We start from the raw sequence: 6,627 nt of genomic DNA, 5'->3' as shown, positions 1-6,627 counted from the left end.
AAATATAAGAATAAACAGACCCATTCCCTGGCCACAATGAGCTTACAGTTTAGAGGGGGTGACACAGTCAGTTCAGACACAGGCCCCGGCCTCTGAGGGGCATCCATTTTAAGGAGGAGGGAGTTCACCTTCGCACTCCCCCCCGCCCCCCCTTAACTGGGATCGTCAAATGCCTTTAGCTCCCTAAATCTTTCTGCCTTTTAGGAGACTGCCGATTGCTGCAGTCCAAACACCGGCAGAACATCTTCGTGGGTAGACAGCCAGATTGGTGGGGCCATATGCTCTGCTTTTGAGAAAGCTGAGTCATTTACTAGAAAACCTTGCCTCCAGATTATTTGCACTGAGCAAAACCTCTTTCTTCTGGATCCCTGTTCCAACTTGTAGCATCCCACATGGGACAAGATGAAACTGGTGAGGGCCCTACAGTGCAAGCTCTAACATGTAACCAGGATTAACCGGGTTTCAATAAACACTGCGTTATAAATCTTACCAAACCTTGGGCAGAGAAGAAAGGACCAGACTCTGACCAATTCTGAAGAGGTTTAAGCTTCATACCATCAATTAGACAGCGAGTGGCTTTAATTGAACACCAACCCAATGCTAATGAAAAGAGCTTGGGAGTCAGAGAACCTGGGTTCCAGCTCTGTCACTTGCCTGCTGTGTGACTTTGGGCAAGTCACTTAACTTCTCTGTGCCTCAGTTTCCCCATCTGTAAAATGAGGGTGAAGACTGATAGCCCCATGAGGGCCATGGACTGTGTCCAACTTGCTCAGCTTGTGTCTATGCCAGTGCTTAGTACAGTGTCTGGAACACCCCTATCTGTAAAATGGGGATTCAATCCCTGTTCTCCCTCAGACTGTGAGCCCCAGATGAGGCAGAGACTGTGTCTGATCTACCCTAGCTCTTATCACAGTGCTTGGTGGCTAGTAAGCATTTAACAAATACCACAACTACAATTACTACTGAGCAGAACTGAGGCCGAAGATGAAACATATTCCTCTATCATTAGCTGGCTCATGAGTCAGATTCCAACAGCACAGTCCAGACCAGGCAGATCCTATTGCACACTTCCAAGCAGTTAGTACCGTGCTCTGCACCCAGTAAGCTCTGGATAAATACTACCGATCTTATATTCCAGGCCCAATCCATTTTACGGACCAGCATGCGTTAGTGGAAAAGAGCCAGCTTCCCAAGGGCAGCCCGGTGTTACAGATGTTTTTACTGAGTGTGGTTTGCTAACACCAAATAAATCCTTTCACTGGCATGTATCTATGTTAGTCCATAAGCTCTATCTATAGAAACTCATATGTACTTTGGCTCACCCCACAGAACCAAGAGGAAAAAAATAACTTGCTCATAAAGAAAGTTGGAAAAAGAGAGAATCATAATTGACTTTTGAGGGGAAGACTTGTGTGTCAACCTTTCCCTGTCTTCTGCTCAGCCTCAGAATGGTACAGCTTCAGAGACAAATGATCCATTTTATAATAATGATAATGATAATAATGTGTATTAAGGACTAATTGGTTGCACAGACACCTGACAGAGAACAGCATATGCAAGTGGTATTTCACACACCACTATGGCTATAGTCAATTTCTTTGGAATCAGAGTGAACAAGTGGCTATAGCATAGACCTGGGAGTCAGAGGATCTGGATTCTAATCCTGGCTCTACCTCTTGCCTGTTGTATGACCTTGGGCGAGTCACTTATCTTCTCTGTGCCTCAGTTACCTCATCTGTAAAATAAGGATTAAGACTGTGGGCCCCATGTGGAACATGGGCTGTATCCATGCTGATTTGCTTGTATCTACTCCACCCTGGAACATAGGGCTTAAAAAATACCATAAAACAAACTAAAAAATAATTTTAAAAAAACCTTTGTTGGGTCTGATTTTCCTCTTCTATACAATATAAATTGATGCTATTTTTATCTACCAATCACCGATATCTATTAAGTGCTTACTAGTGCAGAGTATTGTGCTATTACTTCTTAAATTCTGAGCCAATGGGAGAGTGACCATTATTTAATCAATCACATTTATTGAGCGCTTACCATGTGTAGAGCACTGTACTAAGCTCTTGGGAGAGTACAATTTAAAAATATAACAGAGTTGGTAGACTCATTTCCTGCCCATATCAAGCTTACAGTCTAGAGGGGGAGAGTCATGATAATAATAACCTTGATAAGCTTGTATTTACCTCAGTGCTAAGTACAGCACTTGCTACAAAGTAAGCTGCTAATATATACCCCCCTCTCAGGGTCGCACCTGGAGAGTTTCCAGTACTCTACCAGTCTCGGCTGTGGGAGGAAGAGTCAAGCAGAGGCCTACCCATTCCATTCCTTCCTTGGCCAGTGGCCAGAGAGGGGAAGGCAATCTGCTACAAGTCAAAACTCACCCATGCTGGGCAATAGCGGCACGGGAGAGAGTAGAGGGCAGAGACTTGAATTTACTCTGCGGAAATGAGGCAATGGTAAACCACTTCCGTATTTTTACCAAGAAAACTCTCCAGATCCACTACCAGGATGATTGCAGATGGAGAGCGGGGCGTTCTGGGAGAGATGAGTCTGTGGTGTCACTATGGGTCGAAAACGACTCTACGGTACAAGACAAAAATATCTACCATCACTAAACCAAACCAAACTAAACATTAAGCAAGTTTTCAATTCTGGTGTCTTAAGACTGAGGCTCATCTGTTGCTCTCTTTGGGAACCTCTGTCATCATCATCAAATGTGATAAACGTGATAATTCCAAGATAATCAGATTGGGCACAGTCCCTGTCCCACATGGTGCTCTCAGTCTGAGAGGAAGAATAGGTATCTTAACTCCATTTTACAGATGAAGAGACTAAGGCCTAGAGAGGTGATATGACTGCTTCTATCCACTCCAGTGCTTAGTATGGTGACTGGCAAATAGCAAACGCTTTACAGATACCATAATAATAATAATAGCTATTATTATTATAATTTACCTAGATCACACAACGCATCAGTGGAAGAGTTGGGATTAGAACCCAGATCTTTTTGCTCACAGTTTCATTGCCCTTGTACTAGCTCATGCTGCCTCCATGCTAAATAAATAACATGATATGGTATATCATGGTAACATAACATAACAACATGATAACATAACATGAAAACATGATAACTCTCTATGTTGATTACCACATCTATCCAATAAACAAAGAAAGAGAAAAAGCTGAAATAGGTGAAGTATGTTAAATGTTAAAAACTCAAAAACTCCGTTGACTCATCAACCAGAGCTGTCTGCTGCTATTTTCATGACCAGTTAGTTGAAAAAATGAGGAAATAGCTGTCTTCCTCCCTCTCTCCCTCCCATCTTTCCTCTAATCAAAGAAAGGAGTCATCATTTCATAGAACTGGACTGGTTTCCCTCGCTACTGCCCATAATTTCTCCTCAGGGAATTGGGGCCACAGATACCAACTTTCAGATTGGCTTAAAGACATTTCCCCTCTAAATGTCTCTGTCACGTTCAAAAATGTCTCTGTCATGTTTAATTTCACATCTTAGACATGAGGCAAAAGCAGGTAGGCATTTTCTTCAGCACTGTTGGGTACAATCATATTGCAATGCGTTGTTTAAAGTGGAAAGATATTCATAGTCTGGAGTGGCTTCTGTGTGATCTTGTTGGTTTTGCTTATTCATGAGAGCAGTCCTATCATATTGAGAAGCAGCATGGCTTAGTGGAAAGAGCATGGGCTTGGGAGTCAGAAGTCGTGGGTTCTAATCTCGCCTCTGCCACTTATCAGCTATGTGGCTTTGGGCAAGTGACTTAAATTCTCTGTGCCTCAGTTACCTCATCTGTAAAATGGGGATTAAGACTGTGAGCCCTAGGAGGGACAACCTGATTACCTTGTATCTACCCCAGTGCTTAGAACAGTGCTTGGTACATGGCAAGTGCTTAACAAATACCATCATTATTATCATTATCACCAAAGGGACAGATAAGAAACCTTAAACATAGTAGCTTTAAAGCAAACAAAATGAAACACTTGTTTGCCCTGCAAATTGTTTGAGTCTAAGGAATTTGTCTCCACAGAAAAGTCCCTCACTAGACTGCAAGCTCCTTGAAGGAAGGGTTTGTGTCTACTAACTGTATTGAATGCTCTTAAGCACTTAGTACAGTGCTCTGCACATAGTAAGCATTCAGTGATCCTTGACTGATTTAAACTGTGCAGGCTGAAATTATCAAGCAGTTCAAGGGAAATTTGGATTCTTCTCTGGATTAGAGGTGCATATGAACAAGAAGGAAATTTGGGGTTGAAAAAGATAAATGATTGAGAATTTCAGGCGGGTGACACTGCTTGTACTATTACTTCTAATAACAATAGTAATAATGGGGTTTGTTAAGCATTATGTGCCAAACACTTCACTAAGTAATAATAATGTTGGTATACCAGATGACCAGGTCCCATATGGAGGTCACAATTAAAGTAGGAGAGAGAAAAGATGGCGAATCACCATCTTGCAGATAAGGGAACTGAGACAGAGAAGCTAAGTGTCCAAGGTCACAGAGCAGACAAGTGGTAAGAGTGGAGGTTAGAACCCAGGTCCTCTGATGCCCTGGCCTGTACTCTTCCACTAAGCTAAACTGCTTTCCTATCCATCGCACTCCTCCTCCAAGATTCCCAATACCACTACTGGAAATGAACACAAAATAGATGAATTATCATTTTGACCAACTATCATTTCTTATGCCTTACATGAAGAGTCATTCAGATTCTAGAGTAGGTTTCACCTTTCTCTAAGTAGGTTGTGATTTTTATTATTTGGTCACATTTCTCATTGCCTAAGACCAAAGTACTCAGGTTATTCTTTTGTCCAGGTACATTGGACAGAGATAAATATTAATGAAAATGAGTTCAAATTGATCTAGCCAACTGACCTTTCTATTATTTACGCTAGTTCACCAGATCTATTATTCTAGGACTCTTCAATGCTGAATTGTTACCTGTTGATTTTCTTTAGCTAACCAAAAAGTGTTAGAATATTAGCATAAATGCTGATTATAATCATACTTTACACCTTTCTCCCAAGAGCAGCAATGAAAAATAAAGTTGTGTCATTTGGAGTCAGTAATCCCATGGCATAAGGGCCTTTATATGAATAGAGATAGAAAGCCAGGGGTCTGGAAGCTGAAGAAAAGATAGAAAGGAAAAAAAAATGCTGAATTCATTGTGCTGCCTAGCCCTGTAGCACCAACCATTACCCACCTTTCCAAATGAAGGATATTGTAGGTTACAAGCTTCTCTGTAGTTTGTAAACTGCTTGTGGGCTAGGAACATGTCTACCAAGTATGTTGTATTATACTTTCCCAAGTGCTTAGTGCAATGTTCTATGCACAGAAAACACTCAGTAAATACCAGTGATTCATTGGTATTCACTGACAAGGCAGTCTTTCAAGCCTCTCATTATTTCAGGATTCAAATGTGTAAAATTATCTAAATTTCTAATGGTTTGAACAGTTGCAACAGTGAATTAAACAGAAATAGCATTTCAAACACACTTATAGTGGCATTGAATTTCTCCTGTTTTCTTAGCCCTTAAAATTGGAGTAAGAAAGTAATGAAGTCTATACAAGTGAGAGGAAAATACAATGGGTTTTTTTTCATTTAGGGAAAAGGCATTCTTTTGGAAAAATCCTATTTATTATTTTCCATAGAAGAATTCTCGAAAATTCCAAGGAGAATGTTATTAATGTGATAACGGGTTTGTAGAGGTATTTATGGTATAGTATAGTATAATATCGTATAGTATTTATTGAGTGTTTAATGTACTAAGCACTTGGGAGACTACAAGAATTGGTAGACACATTCCCTCTTTACCCCAAAGTTTCATTATCCATCATGGAAAGTTCTTCAACTTTTATTTTATGGTTAGCATTGTTGGTACCAGTTTAAACACATACTTAGCTTTTCAGATTAATGAACAGAAACAGTGAATTGAAACCCATTTCAAATGTGTGTCCAATTAAAATGAATTAAAATACCATTAGACTCAAAGTAAAATCTTTCCTGCAAGGAGATGATTTCCTAAGAATAGAAATAAGTGTTGAAAGTTTCAAATGTCCAGCTTTTTGTTAGCCTTGGGACTTCTCAGTCAGAGTGCTGGAGTGTGATTTTACAGGACGGAAAAAAAGCATTTCCAATGGGTTGCTTTGGTGTTTATTTCTGGCCTACCAAAGGCATCAGGAGTCTATAGATAACGGATATCGACCTGGCGGATCAAATTTTACATTTAGAAACCATTTCCAGATAAACTGAAAATGGCTCTGCCTCATTTTATGCTGAAATTGGGTTAATCAAAGACATCAATCAATTTCACGCTATGATAGAGGTAATAGGACAAGAACATAACAGAAGAGGGTGGCTGAATTCTGCTCTGATTTTGATATTCTGATCTGCTCCAGTTGTATCGAGGCGATTTCATGTGATGTATGCAAAATAATGTTCCAGTCCATTCTACCCATCTCTCTCTTTCTCTGGCTGTGGATTAAAATTAAAATTGGAGTAGGATCCATGCTCAGTACGTGATGAAGAGTTGCAATTCTTTCCAGTGAATTTGAACGGCTAGCATTTTTCTAAAAAAAATGTCAGCCAATTTCACA

General features: G+C 40.3%; 1 non-coding gene across 1 annotated transcript; it reads left to right on the top strand.

Moving 5' to 3' along the window:
* The first annotated feature begins 2,248 nt into the window (after positions 1-2,248).
* LOC114815733 lies at positions 2,249-2,386 on the top strand. The gene has a single exon (XR_003763535.1). It is a non-coding gene; the product is annotated as a small nucleolar RNA SNORA7 (small nucleolar RNA).
* The last annotated feature ends 4,241 nt before the right edge of the window (positions 2,387-6,627 follow it).

Source organism: Ornithorhynchus anatinus, chromosome 12 (assembly GCF_004115215.2).
Source record: "Ornithorhynchus anatinus isolate Pmale09 chromosome 12, mOrnAna1.pri.v4, whole genome shotgun sequence".
NCBI lineage: Eukaryota > Metazoa > Chordata > Mammalia > Monotremata > Ornithorhynchidae > Ornithorhynchus > Ornithorhynchus anatinus.
Note: the sequence above shows the minus strand (reverse complement) of the source record. Positions and strands in the feature narration are given on the sequence as shown.